We start from the raw sequence: 14,679 nt of genomic DNA, 5'->3' as shown, positions 1-14,679 counted from the left end.
TTTTTCTTGTTCTGTGTCGTGGTTACCTTTTTCCCCACTGCATCCAATATTTTCCTTCAGCAGGCTTACCTCGGTGTGTGTCAGTGTTCCAAAGTAATGGTAACCCCCTCCATCCCTCCAAAAAAGGGAAAAAAAACCCAAAAAATACAAAATTCCAAAAAGCAAAAAAAAAGTTGTGTGTTTTGTTAACATGGTTTTTCTTGTTCTGTGTCGTGGTTACCTTTTTCCCCACTGCATCCAATATTTTCCTTCAGCAGGCTTACCTCGGTGTGTGTCAGTGTTCCAAAGTAATGGTAACCCCCTCCATCCCTCCAAAAAAGGGAAAAAAACCCCAAAAAATACAAAATTCCAAAAAGCAAAAAAAAAGTTGTGTGTTTTGTTAACATGGTTTTTCTTGTTCTGTGTCGTGGTTACCTTTTTCCCCACTGCATCCAATATTTTCCTTCAGCAGGCTTACTGTACAGTACCTCTGTGTGTGTCAGTGTTCCAAAGTAATGGTAACCCCCTCCATCCCTCCAACCCAAAAAAATAAAAAATTCCCAAAAAAAAAATTTGTGTCTTCCTCACCTTGTAACCTTTTCCCCACTGATTGGACTACTGTACTGTACAGTATATCCCTTGTCGCACATGTGCTGTCAATAAAGAGACAATACTACAGTAGTGAACATACAGTAAACCCTTTTATGTACAGCATAAATTAAAAATAAAAAATTACAGCCGTTGGAAGGTCACCGTAAAAGCATGGTCCACGAGCTGGTGCATGATGGCTTCTACGTTGGCCATGGTGCGATGGAAGTTTTCTGTTGGGGAATAAAAAGGATACTGTAGTATTACTGTACGATACAGTAAGCAAAAAACTACTGTACTTTAAGAAACATACAGTACAGTACTGTACTGTAACTACAGTACAGTATAGAAACATAGGGGAAAAAGGGACCTTTTCATTTCCCTACTATCCAATTACAGTACACATGGAGTTGGATATACTGTACTGTAAACCCGAAGCGTGGCGAGCACACGCGGATTCGTTAAAAAGTACAGTATTCCACGCTCTATCGTGGGGCGCCACGCTTCGGGCTTGGCCAGGTTTACAGTACAGTATATCCAACTCCGTGCGTAGTTCGATAGTAGGGAAATGAACAGGTCCCTTTTTTCCGATAAAATTCTACGTACTGTATGTTAAAATGGACTCAGTCCATTTTAACATTGCATCCTATGGAAAAATAGGGACGATCGCGTTGGTTGCATCACATGCGATTTGGTCGGATGTGATGTGATCGACGAGATTATCGTGTCTGCCTAAATTTAAGGTCACAAAAATCTAGAGGTCACAAAAATCAGCATTCCAGTTACTACTGTACCTACAGTACAGTGCAATATGATTTACCTCTGGATACTGGGTCCTCGGGGAGAGGATGGCTGTTTGCCACAGCTCTGCAGACAAACCGAATCATCCGATGGAAAAGTGGCCAGAGAAGCCGCAGCCTCTCACGGTTGTCTGTGAAAATGCAAAGTACAGTACAGTGAAAAACTGTAGGTTTGTTTGCAGAGGTCACGCTGCGCAGAGCCAAGGACGCCGCCCCCGCCCCCCGCAGGACGCCGGACATCCCTCCCGACGCCCACCGCTCACCGCCACAGCCCGCCCGCCCCCCCCGACAGGCTCCCCGGCCGCACCGCAATGTACAGTACAGTAAGTACAGTAGATATGCGGGGCGGCCGGGGAGTTTTTTTTTTTTTTTTAATGGGGAGCCAATCCCGGGATCCCGGGAATCCCGGGATCTGGCATTTTTCAATCCCGAATCATGGGATTGAAAAAATGCCCCGGGATTGGCCACCCTAGTCGCCATGCTGGGAGGAGAGGGGAAGTCGTATGGACAGTATAATCCATGTACAGTAGCCCCTTTTTCAGTGACTCCATGCTGTCTCTGTCCCAGATGAAATCAGAGTAATGTACAGTACTGTACAGTACTTACCAGCTGCCACTGGCCTGGGGTGGGATGGTTCGGTTGGTCTGCGGGGGCGGGGGGGGAGGGTCATGTGGATGGGTGGGACTGCAGGAAAGAACAGAAAAAGAGGTTAGTTTGCAACATATTGTAATTTACTGTACAGTGTTATGGTCACCAAAATCTATTTTGGCTGAGGCATCCAGATGTGCCACATGGTTGGACCCCAGATACAGTACAGTAGGTACCGTATAAGGTACACACAATGACATGGACCCTTTTTCCCATACAATTCTACTGTATGTTGAATCGTATGGAAAATCGCATCGCATACAATTTGGGCGCATGTGATGCGATGCGATAATCACATTGAATCGGATTGTACTGTATGCCTTAAATTAAGGCATACAGTACAATCCTACAATAATATCGGGCGTGCAGATACAGCATTACACCAGTACTGTACAGTAACTACAATACTGTACTTACCGACCGCGCTTGGACTAGGCTCCGGCAGGGTGGCGGCGAGGGTGGCCCTCTCCTCGAGGTGGGGGGGGAAGCTTTCAGATGCTGCAAATGTACAAAAAAGACGAAATAAAGACACTGTACAGTATAATCTCAAGCAGGGGTGTTTTTCAACAGGCTCCAGCAGGAACTGATGCCCTTATTCTGCTTCCTACAGTAGATGGACAAACCCATGTGCACTGCAGGGGAGGCAGTGCAAAATGACACACCCAAATCTAACTGCACAAGTACTGTATAGTAACACTGCCTCACCAGGGGCCCAATTCTATAAGCTTTAAAAGTGATAAGTTTCACAGTGATAAACAGCCAGCCAATCAGCTCCTACCTGCCATGTCACAGACTGTGTTTGAAAAAGTAAGTACAGTAGATATGCGGTGCGGCCGGGGAGTTTTTTTTTTTTTTTAATGGGGAGCCAATCCCGGGATCCCGGGAATCCCGGGATCTGGCATTTTTCAATCCCGAATCATGGGATTGAAAAAATGCCCCGGGATTGGCCACCCTAGTCGCCATGCTGGGAGGAGAGGGGAAGTCGTATGGACAGTATAATCCATGTACAGTAGCCCCTTTTTCAGTGACTCCATGCTGTCTCTGTCCCAGATGAAATCAGAGTAATGTACAGTACTGTACAGTACTTACCAGCTGCCACTGGCCTGGGGTGGGATGGTTCGGTTGGTCTGCGGGGGCGGGGGCGGAGGGTCATGTGGATGGGTGGGACTGCAGAAAAGAACAGAAAAAGAGGTTAGTTTGCAACATATTGTAATTTACTGTACAGTGTTATGGTCACCAAAATCTATTTTGGCTGAGGCATCCAGATGTGCCACATGGTTGGACCCCAGATACAGTACAGTAGGTACCGTATAAGGTACACACAATGACATGGACCCTTTTTCCCATACAATTCTACTGTATGTTGAATCGTATGGAAAATCGCATCGCATACAATTTGGGCGCATGTGATGCGATGCGATAATCACATTGAATCGGATTGTACTGTATGCCTTAAATTAAGGCATACAGTACAATCCTACAATAATATCGGACGTGCAGATACAGCATTACACCAGTACTGTACAGTACCTACAATACTGTACTTACCGACCGCGCTTGGACTAGGCTCCGGCAGGGTGGCGGCGAGGGTGGCCCTCTCCTCGAGGTGGGGGGGGAAGCTTTCAGATGCTGCAAATGTACAAAAAAGACGAAATAAAGACACTGTACAGTATAATCTCAAGCAGGGGTGTTTTTCAACAGGCTCCAGCAGGAACTGATGCCCTTATTCTGCTTCCTACAGTAGATGGACAAACCCATGTGCACCAGCCAATCAGCTCCTACCTGCCATGTCACAGACTGTGTTTGAAAAATAACAGGCAGGAGCTGATTGGCTGGCTGTTTATCACTGTGAAACTTATCTCTTTTGAAGCTTATAGAATCTGGCCCCTGATGAGCACATGGGTTTGTCCATCTACAGTAAGAAGGATTTTGCCAGAGAGTGAAGCAGGTGTTACACAGTACACATGTCGGTCCCACAGATACTGTACTGTACTATACAGTATTTTCCGTTACACAAGGTGGACCCACAGTTACTGTACAGTACTGTGCAGTATATGGCACACATGTGGGCACCACAAGTACTGTACTGTACAGCAGGGGCGGACAAACCGGTCCTCAAGATCTACCAACGGTCCAGGTTTTCCATATCACCAAGCTGGAGCACAGCTGCAGTCATTACTACAGTACAGTAACTGTCACATTTTCAAACCTGCTGCATTCATTCCTACTATACAGATCCACGGGTTGCCTGAAAAACATGAACTGTTGGTACTGTAGATCTTGAGGAAAGGTTTGGCCACCCCTGCTGTACAGTATGTACAGTACTGTACAGTATTAGAGGGTTCACATGGTGGGCCCACAGATGTGATTAAGTACACATGTTGGGCCCACAATTACTGTAATATCCGGTACATGCGGTGTGCTGTTGTACAGTACAATACTGTACTTACCATCTGCACTGGGCAACTCCTGCTCCTCCTCCTCCTCACTGGTATCAATTACCAGGCGTCCTGTGTGTAAAAGATGGAGTACGTATCAAGTATCGTCATACAGTATACAGTTAAATAATAGTAGAAAATAGTGACCATAACAATGATTACCACTATCAGAGCTGTCTTGGCTCTGCTGCGACTCCTCCAGCTGGGTGGGGGCAGAGGTGGCCCTCTCCTCCTGGGTGGCGGCAGGGAGGCTTTCTGGAGCTGCAAATGTAAAAAAAAAAAGGACAAAATAAAGAGGCTGTATCGTGCAAGCAGGGGTATTTTTGAACAGGCTCCAGCAGGAACTGATGCCCTTACTCTGCTTCACTCTCTGACAAAATCCTCCCCACAGTAGATGGACAAACCCATGTGCACAGCAGGCGAGGCAGTGCAAAATGACACACCCAAATCTACTGTACAGTACATACTGTAATTCTCTCTGCGCAAGTACAGTAACACCTGCCTCACCTGCACTGCACATGGGTTTGTCCATCCAAGAAGGATTTTGTCAGAGAGTGAAGAAGAACAAGGGCCTCAGTACATGCTGGAGCCTGTTCAAAAATACTTTCCGGTACAGATGGTGAGAGCCCTGGTGTTATACTGTACAATACTTACCATTTGTGCTGGGGACCTGCCCCTCCTCCGCCTGCTCTTCCTCCTCCTCCCCCACGTCCGTGTCTATGACCAGACGTCCTGTGTAGAAAAAAAGTGTAAAAAAAAAAATAACATTAATACAGTAAAGTAATGTACAGTAGCACAGTACAGTATACTGTACTGCCAGATAATAGTAACTGTAACAATACAGTAAGAAGGATTACCGCTGCCAGAGCTCTGGCTGCCCCCTTCGGGGTCACCCTCCTCCTGCTGCATTTCGGCGGGGAGGCTTTCTGGAGCTGCAAATGTAAAAAAAAAAAGGACAAAATAAAGAGGCTGTATCGTGCCAGCAGGGGTATTTTTGAACAGGCTCCAGCAGGAACTGATGCCCTTACCCTGCTTCACTCTCTGACAAAATCCTCCCCACAGTAGATGGACAAACCCATGTGCACAGCAGGCGAGGCAGTGCAAAATGACACACCCAAATCTACTGTACAGTACATACTGTAGTTCTCTCTGCGCAAGTACAGTAACACCTGCCTCACCTGCAGTGCACATGGGTTTGTCCATCCAAGAAGGATTTTGTCAGAGAGTGAAGAAGAACAAGGGCCTCAGTACAGTACATGCTGGAGCCTGTTCAAAAATACTTTCCGGTACAGATGGTGAGAGCCCTGGTGTTATACTGCACAATACTTACCAACCGCGCTCAGAGACTCCTCCTCCAGCTGGGTGGGGGCAGAGGTGGCCCTCTCCTCCTGGGTGGCGGCAGGGAGGCTTTCTGGAGCTGCAAATGTAAAAAAAAAAAGGACAAAATAAAGAGGCTGTATCGTGCAAGCAGGGGTATTTTTGAACAGGCTCCAGCAGGAACTGATGCCCTTACTCTGCTTCACTCTCTGACAAAATCCTCCCCACAGTAGATGGACAAACCCATGTGCACAGCAGGCGAGGCAGTGCAAAATGACACACCCAAATCTACTGTACAGTACATACTGTAATTCTCTCTGCGCAAGTACAGTAACACCTGCCTCACCTGCAGTGCACATGGGTTTGTCCATCCAAGAAGGATTTTGTCAGAGAGTGAAGAAGAACAAGGGCCTCAGTACATGCTGGAGCCTGTTCAAAAATACTTTCCGGTACAGATGGTGAGAGCCCTGGTGTTATACTGTACAATACTTACCATTTGTGCTGGGGACCTGCCCCTCCTCCGCCTGCTCTTCCTCCTCCTCCCCCACGTCCGTGTCTATGACCAGACGTCCTGTGTAGAAAAAAAGTGTAAAAAAAAAAATAACATTAATACAGTAAAGTAATGTACAGTAGCACAGTACAGTATACTGTACTGCCAGATAATAGTAACTGTAACAATACAGTAAGAATGATTACCGCTGCCAGAGCTCTGGCTGCCCCCTTCGGGGTCACCCTCCTGCTGCTGCATTTCAGCGGGGAGGCTTTCTGGAGCTGCAAATGTAAAAAAAAAAAGGACAAAATAAAGAGGCTGTATCGTGCAAGCAGGGGTATTTTTGAACAGGCTCCAGCAGGAACTGATGCCCTTACTCTGCTTCACTCTCTGACAAAATCCTCCCCACAGTAGATGGACAAACCCATGTGCACAGCAGGCGAGGCAGTGCAAAATGACACACCCAAATCTACTGTACAGTACATACTGTAGTTCTCTCTGCGCAAGTACAGTAACACCTGCCTCACCTGCAGTGCACATGGGTTTGTCCATCCAAGAAGGATTTTGTCAGAGAGTGAAGAAGAACAAGGGCCTCAGTACAGTACATGCTGGAGCCTGTTCAAAAATACTTTCCGGTACAGATGGTGAGAGCCCTGGTGTTATACTGCACAATACTTACCAACCGCGCTCAGAGACTCCTCCTCCAGCTGGGTGGGGGCAGAGGTGGCCCTCTCCTCTTCGGTGGCGGCAGGGAGGCTTTCTGGAGCTGCAAATGTAAAAAAAAAAAGGACAAAATAAAGAGGCTGTATCGTGCAAGCAGGGGTATTTTTGAACAGGCTCCAGCAGGAACTGATGCCCTTACTCTGCTTCACTCTCTGACAAAATCCTCCCCACAGTAGATGGACAAACCCATGTGCACAGCAGGCGAGGCAGTGCAAAATGACACACCCAAATCTACTGTACAGTACATACTGTAATTCTCTCTGCGCAAGTACAGTAACACCTGCCTCACCTGCAGTGCACATGGGTTTGTCCATCCAAGAAGGATTTTGTCAGAGAGTGAAGAAGAACAAGGGCCTCAGTACATGCTGGAGCCTGTTCAAAAATACTTTCCGGTACAGATGGTGAGAGCCCTGGTGTTATACTGTACAATACTTACCAACCGCGCTCAGAGACTCCTCCTCCAGCTGGGTGGGAGCAGAGGTGGCCCTCTCCTCTTCGGTGGCGGCAGGGAGGCTTTCTGGAGCTGCAAATGTAAAAAAAAAAAAGAAGGACAAAATAAAGAGGCTGTATCGTGCAAGCAGGGGTATTTTTGAACAGGCTCCAGCAGGAACTGATGCCCTTACTCTGCTTCACTCTCTGACAAAATCCTCCCCACAGTAGATGGACAAACCCATGTGCACAGCAGGCGAGGCAGTGCAAAATGACACACCCAAATCTACTGTACAGTACATACTGTAATTCTCTCTGCGCAAGTACAGTAACACCTGCCTCACCTGCAGTGCCCATGGGTTTGTCCATCCAAGAAGGATTTTGTCAGAGAGTGAAGAAGAACAAGGGCCTCAGTACATGCTGGAGCCTGTTCAAAAATACTTTCCGGTACAGATGGTGAGAGCCCTGGTGTTATACTGTACAATACTTACCAACCGCGCTCAGAGACTCCTCCTCCAGCTGGGTGGGAGCAGAGGTGGCCCTCTCCTCTTCGGTGGCGGCAGGGAGGCTTTCTGGAGCTGCAAATGTAAAAAAAAAAAAGAAGGACAAAATAAAGAGGCTGTATCGTGCAAGCAGGGGTATTTTTGAACAGGCTCCAGCAGGAACTGATGCCCTTACTCTGCTTCACTCTCTGACAAAATCCTCCCCACAGTAGATGGACAAACCCATGTGCACAGCAGGCGAGGCAGTGCAAAATGACACACCCAAATCTACTGTACAGTACATACTGTAATTCTCTCTGCGCAAGTACAGTAACACCTGCCTCACCTGCAGTGCACATGGGTTTGTCCATCCAAGAAGGATTTTGTCAGAGAGTGAAGAAGAACAAGGGCCTCAGTACAGTACATGCTGGAGCCTGTTCAAAAATACTTTCCGGTACAGATGGTGAGAGCCCTGGTGTTATACTGTACAATACTTACCAACCGCGCTCAGAGACTCCTCCCCCAGCTGGGTGGGAGCAGAGGTGTCCCTCTCCTCTTCGGTGGCGGCAGGGAGGCTTTCTGGAGCTGCAAATGTAAAAAAAAAAAAGAAGGACAAAATAAAGAGGCTGTATCGTGCAAGCAGGGGTATTTTTGAACAGGCTCCAGCAGGAACTGATGCCCTTACTCTGCTTCACTCTCTGACAAAATCCTCCCCACAGTAGATGGACAAACCCATGTGCACAGCAGGCGAGGCAGTGCAAAATGACACACCCAAATCTACTGTACAGTACATACTGTAATTCTCTCTGCGCAAGTACAGTAACACCTGCCTCACCTGCAGTGCACATGGGTTTGTCCATCCAAGAAGGATTTTGTCAGAGAGTGAAGAAGAACAAGGGCCTCAGTACATGCTGGAGCCTGTTCAAAAATACTTTCCGGTACAGATGGTGAGAGCCCTGGTGTTATACTGTACAATACTTACCAACCGCGCTCAGAGACTCCTCCTCCAGCTGGGTGGGGGCAGAGGTGGCCCTCTCCTCTTCGGTGGCGGCAGGGAGGCTTTCTGGAGCTGCAAATGTAAAAAAAAAAAAGAAGGACAAAATAAAGAGGCTGTATCGTGCAAGCAGGGGTATTTTTGAACAGGCTCCAGCAGGAACTGATGCCCTTACTCTGCTTCACTCTCTGACAAAATCCTCCCCACAGTAGATGGACAAACCCATGTGCACAGCAGGCGAGGCAGTGCAAAATGACACACCCAAATCTACTGTACAGTACATACTGTAATTCTCTCTGCGCAAGTACAGTAACACCTGCCTCACCTGCAGTGCACATGGGTTTGTCCATCCAAGAAGGATTTTGTCAGAGAGTGAAGAAGAACAAGGGCCTCAGTACATGCTGGAGCCTGTTCAAAAATACTTTCCGGTACAGATGGTGAGAGCCCTGGTGTTATACTGCACAATCAGGGCCGGTGCAAGGCATCTAGGCGCCCTAGGCAAACCTACAGGATACCGCCCCCCCCCCCCTATATATATATAAAAAATATATAGTGTTTGTAGGCTGTCTGGTTAACACTCACGTTTTGTAGTCCCTCACTGCGGTCTGACGTCCGGTCTGGAGCTCGCCTTCCTGTGCTGACCACTCTTTGCAGCGTCTCTCACTTGCCGGGTACTGTAGAGCGGGTCTACGCTGATTTTGCCGGTCACTCTGCTTCCAGCTGTAACGTCTGACCAAGACTCTTTTTTCTCCAGCGGGGACTTGCTTCTTGTGCTGTTAGTAGGAAGCCGGGTTAAAGTGTGTGTGTTATTTGGTGTTTGAACCAATGCGTTTTGGCAGTTTCAGCCTTTCAAGGTTACTCTATGCTTCTTAATACATTATTATACATACACGAATTAGCCAAATTAGTTACAGGCGCCCCCACCCCCATAATGCCTCTTAGACATTACGCCACATATACGTTGCATATTGTAATGCCCCTTACACTACATGTCACACTGCAGGTAAATAGACTTGTCGCAGCTCAACTTCAGCATGGAGTTGAGCAGCATGTGAGGAGGAAAGCAGCTGCATCACTCATCCATGCCACCCGAAAGCAGCACTGGCTGAGTGACTGCGTGCCACTGCATTATATAGCCAGTCCCTGAATGCGCAGTGCTGGTGCTGCACATGCACATGTTACCGAACAGGCTGTCTGTGTCCGGAGAGTAGGAGCTAAAAATCACATTAAGTCCCACAGGAGACAAAAATCACATTACGACGCAAAGTAGGGGCTAAATATCACATTAAGCCACACAGTATGAACCAAACATCACATTAAGCCGCACAGTAGGGGCCAAACATCACATTACATCACACAGTAGGGTCCAAAAATCACATTACATCACACAGTAAGGGCCAAAAATCACATTACATCACACAGTAGGGGCCAAAAATCACATTATGGCTCACAGTAGGAGACAAAAATCACATTAAGTCGCACAGTAGGGCCCAAAAATCACATTATGGCACACAGTAGGAGACAAAAATCACATTACGCCGCACAGTAGAAGCAAAAAATATGTGGCAAGATGAAGTTAACATTAGGCTGCGGTGGGGAAGGTGATGGCTAGGCTGAGGAAATGTATGGACAGTCAGTAATTGGCTGAGAGCTCTCTGAGAGTGAAGGGGGCACCCCAAGTACCTGTGAAGCAGTGCAGCCGCGGCAGGGATCATCAGCGTGCTGTCACTGTGTGCAGCGGGCGGGCAGCGGTGATCAGTGTCCGCAGCGGGTGGGCAGCAGCGTCAATTACAACTTTAAAATAAAGTGTCAAATGATTGCCTGGCTATTGATTGGCTGAGATAGAGCACTCTCAGCCAATCAGCGGCCTCCTTCCGCAGCCAATAGAGAGCGCTCTATCTCAGCCAATCAAGAGCCAGAGAGTCATTTGACACTTTTTTTTTAAACTTGTAAATGCCGCTGCTGCCCGCCGCGGTGCTGCGGACACTGATCACCGCTACCCGCCCGCTGCATACAGTGATAGCCCTCCCCACTATTTTACTACCGGCATGCTTCTTCACCAGCACCCCCGATGGCCACTCATTTGAGAGCTGCCGCCGCCCGCCCCCACTGCTCCTCACCGCCCTGCAGCTCCCCGTAACCAAACAAACACAATCCTAAAGGTTTGCTGCAGCAGCAGCTGGGTAGGCAAATGCAGCATGAGGGATTGCTGGTGCCAGCTCTGTAATGTACAGTGGATAGGGAGACCAGGCTTCTGGTGAGGCTGGGATTAGTGCAGCACCAGTTAGCTAGGTGATAATATGGATCACATCCATGCAATGAAATGTGCTCCAAGTGCAGGGTGGAGGTTTGTGGGGTTAAGGTGCAGCCATTCATTTGTTGTTTGCCACCTTTTTTTACATCATATCACCTTGTAAAAAAAATTACTGAGTGCCACCATCCTATAGGACTCCTATAGGATGGTGACAGTAATTTTTTTTTTTACAAGGTGTTGCTTCCTCCCTCTATGGGGGGGGGGGTCATCTCCTATAATAGGAGATGACCCCCCCCCCCCTATAGAGGGAGGAAGCGACACCTTGTTAAAAAAAAAAATTACTGCCACGCACCATCCTATAGATGACCCCCCTCCCCCCCCCCCCCTCATAGATATATGAAGCGCTGCGCACCTTGTAAAATAATGATTGACTGCCACCACGCCACCATCCAGATGACTGGCAGTGGGTGGCAGATGAGACTGTGACTGAGTAGCTGGGTGGGTAGGAGGGGGCGGGCGGCGGCTCCTCCACCCGCCGGAGATTTGCAGGCCTGCTGAGCCTGTGTGTCGGTCACGGCGCAGCACGGGCACGGCACCGGGTGGGGTGGACAGGAGCTGCGGCTAAGTTGCCAGTGGGGGCAGCGGCCTGATGACCGTCCGGGCGACAGCGTCAGCGACTGACTGACTACTGTCTGTCAGCGCTGGCGGCGACAGGCCTGCGGCAGCCATGTACACGGGCGGGGGGGACGGGGGTAGTCCGACCGTTATACTTACAACAAGCTCCGCTGTGCCCTCAGCCTGTGTGGAGACTAGTCCTGTCCAGCCGCTGCCTTCTTGTTCCTCCTCCGGCTCTCTCCTCTGCGGTAGCGTCGACGACGCTGCGTAGCAGCTTCCTCCTGCTGCTGCTGCTGCTGGCCTGGCCTGGCCAGGCCAGCTCACTACCGCCCTCCAGTGGCCGGCGCCCTAGGCAAATGCCTAACCTTGCCTAGTGGTGGCGCCGGCCCTGTGCACAATACTTACCAACCGCGCTCAGAGACTCCTCCTCCAGCTGGGTGGGGGCAGAGGTGGCCCTCTCCTCTTCGGTGGCGACAGGGAGGCTTTCTGGAGCTGCAAATGTAAAAAAAAAAAGGACAAAATAAAGAGGCTGTATCGTGCAAGCAGGGGTATTTTTGAACAGGCTCCAGCAGGAACTGATGCCCTTACTCTGCTTCACTCTCTGACAAAATCCTCCCCACAGTAGATGGACAAACCCATGTGCACAGCAGGCGAGGCAGTGCAAAATGACACACCCAAATCTACTGTACAGTACATACTGTAATTCTCTCTGCGCAAGTACAGTAACACCTGCCTCACCTGCAGTGCACATGGGTTTGTCCATCCAAGAAGGATTTTGTCAGAGAGTGAAGAAGAACAAGGGCCTCAGTACATGCTGGAGCCTGTTCAAAAATACTTTCCGGTACAGATGGTGAGAGCCCTGGTGTTATACTGTACAATACTTACCATTTGTGCTGGGGACCTGCCCCTCCTCCGCCTGCTCTTCCTCCTCCTCCCCCACGTCCGTGTCTATGACCAGACGTCCTGTGTAGAAAAAAAGTGTAAAAAAAAAAATAACATTAATACAGTAAAGTAATGTACAGTAGCACAGTACAGTATACTGTACTGCCAGATAATAGTAACTGTAACAATACAGTAAGAAGGATTACCGCTGCCAGAGCTCTGGCTGCCCCCTTCGGGGTCACCCTCCTCCTGCTGCATTTCGGCGGGGAGGCTTTCTGGAGCTGCAAATGTAAAAAAAAAAAGGACAAAATAAAGAGGCTGTATCGTGCCAGCAGGGGTATTTTTGAACAGGCTCCAGCAGGAACTGATGCCCTTACCCTGCTTCACTCTCTGACAAAATCCTCCCCACAGTAGATGGACAAACCCATGTGCACAGCAGGCGAGGCAGTGCAAAATGACACACCCAAATCTACTGTACAGTACATACTGTAGTTCTCTCTGCGCAAGTACAGTAACACCTGCCTCACCTGCAGTGCACATGGGTTTGTCCATCCAAGAAGGATTTTGTCAGAGAGTGAAGAAGAACAAGGGCCTCAGTACAGTACATGCTGGAGCCTGTTCAAAAATACTTTCCGGTACAGATGGTGAGAGCCCTGGTGTTATACTGCACAATACTTACCAACCGCGCTCAGAGACTCCTCCTCCAGCTGGGTGGGGGCAGAGGTGGCCCTCTCCTCCTGGGTGGCGGCAGGGAGGCTTTCTGGAGCTGCAAATGTAAAAAAAAAAAGGACAAAATAAAGAGGCTGTATCGTGCAAGCAGGGGTATTTTTGAACAGGCTCCAGCAGGAACTGATGCCCTTACTCTGCTTCACTCTCTGACAAAATCCTCCCCACAGTAGATGGACAAACCCATGTGCACAGCAGGCGAGGCAGTGCAAAATGACACACCCAAATCTACTGTACAGTACATACTGTAATTCTCTCTGCGCAAGTACAGTAACACCTGCCTCACCTGCAGTGCACATGGGTTTGTCCATCCAAGAAGGATTTTGTCAGAGAGTGAAGAAGAACAAGGGCCTCAGTACATGCTGGAGCCTGTTCAAAAATACTTTCCGGTACAGATGGTGAGAGCCCTGGTGTTATACTGTACAATACTTACCATTTGTGCTGGGGACCTGCCCCTCCTCCGCCTGCTCTTCCTCCTCCTCCCCCACGTCCGTGTCTATGACCAGACGTCCTGTGTAGAAAAAAAGTGTAAAAAAAAAAATAACATTAATACAGTAAAGTAATGTACAGTAGCACAGTACAGTATACTGTACTGCCAGATAATAGTAACTGTAACAATACAGTAAGAATGATTACCGCTGCCAGAGCTCTGGCTGCCCCCTTCGGGGTCACCCTCCTGCTGCTGCATTTCAGCGGGGAGGCTTTCTGGAGCTGCAAATGTAAAAAAAAAAAGGACAAAATAAAGAGGCTGTATCGTGCAAGCAGGGGTATTTTTGAACAGGCTCCAGCAGGAACTGATGCCCTTACTCTGCTTCACTCTCTGACAAAATCCTCCCCACAGTAGATGGACAAACCCATGTGCACAGCAGGCGAGGCAGTGCAAAATGACACACCCAAATCTACTGTACAGTACATACTGTAGTTCTCTCTGCGCAAGTACAGTAACACCTGCCTCACCTGCAGTGCACATGGGTTTGTCCATCCAAGAAGGATTTTGTCAGAGAGTGAAGAAGAACAAGGGCCTCAGTACAGTACATGCTGGAGCCTGTTCAAAAATACTTTCCGGTACAGATGGTGAGAGCCCTGGTGTTATACTGCACAATACTTACCAACCGCGCTCAGAGACTCCTCCTCCAGCTGGGTGGGGGCAGAGGTGGCCCTCTCCTCTTCGGTGGCGGCAGGGAGGCTTTCTGGAGCTGCAAATGTAAAAAAAAAAAGGACAAAATAAAGAGGCTGTATCGTGCAAGCAGGGGTATTTTTGAACAGGCTCCAGCAGGAACTGATGCCCTTACTCTGCTTCACTCTCTGACAAAA

At 48.7% G+C, this 14,679-nt stretch overlaps 3 long non-coding RNA genes across 4 annotated transcripts; all 3 read right to left on the bottom strand.

Annotated features, from left to right (window-relative positions):
* Positions 1 to 2,432: 2,432 nt before the first annotated feature.
* Positions 2,433 to 3,648, bottom strand: LOC146025776 (uncharacterized). The gene is made up of 3 exons (XR_014454293.1): positions 3,564 to 3,648; positions 3,105 to 3,182; positions 2,433 to 2,513 (listed from the first exon to the last, which is right to left on the bottom strand). It is a non-coding gene; the product is annotated as an uncharacterized LOC146025776 (long non-coding RNA).
* A 988-nt stretch (positions 3,649 to 4,636) lies between these two features.
* On the bottom strand, positions 4,637 to 6,507 carry LOC146025766 (uncharacterized). Of its 2 annotated transcripts, XR_014454289.1 has the most exons (4): positions 6,467 to 6,507; positions 6,264 to 6,341; positions 5,784 to 5,870; positions 4,647 to 4,714 (listed from the first exon to the last, which is right to left on the bottom strand). It is a non-coding gene; the product is annotated as an uncharacterized LOC146025766 (long non-coding RNA). The 2 variants fall into 2 exon arrangements; XR_014454290.1 differs by lacking the exons at positions 5,784 to 5,870; positions 6,264 to 6,341; positions 6,467 to 6,507 and adding exons at positions 5,108 to 5,185; positions 5,311 to 5,386 and having other exon boundaries at positions 4,637 to 4,714.
* Positions 6,508 to 13,337: 6,830 nt separating this feature from the next.
* LOC146025764 (uncharacterized) lies at positions 13,338 to 14,042 on the bottom strand. The gene is made up of 3 exons (XR_014454288.1): positions 14,002 to 14,042; positions 13,799 to 13,876; positions 13,338 to 13,405 (listed from the first exon to the last, which is right to left on the bottom strand). It is a non-coding gene; the product is annotated as an uncharacterized LOC146025764 (long non-coding RNA).
* Between the last annotated feature and the right edge of the window lie 637 nt (positions 14,043 to 14,679).

The sequence above is a fragment of the Crinia signifera genome, chromosome 1, assembly GCF_055691185.1.
Source record: "Crinia signifera chromosome 1, ASM5569118v1, whole genome shotgun sequence".
NCBI lineage: Eukaryota > Metazoa > Chordata > Amphibia > Anura > Myobatrachidae > Crinia > Crinia signifera.
The sequence above is the reverse complement of the archived record's forward strand: the minus strand, read 5'-3'. Positions and strand labels throughout refer to the sequence as shown.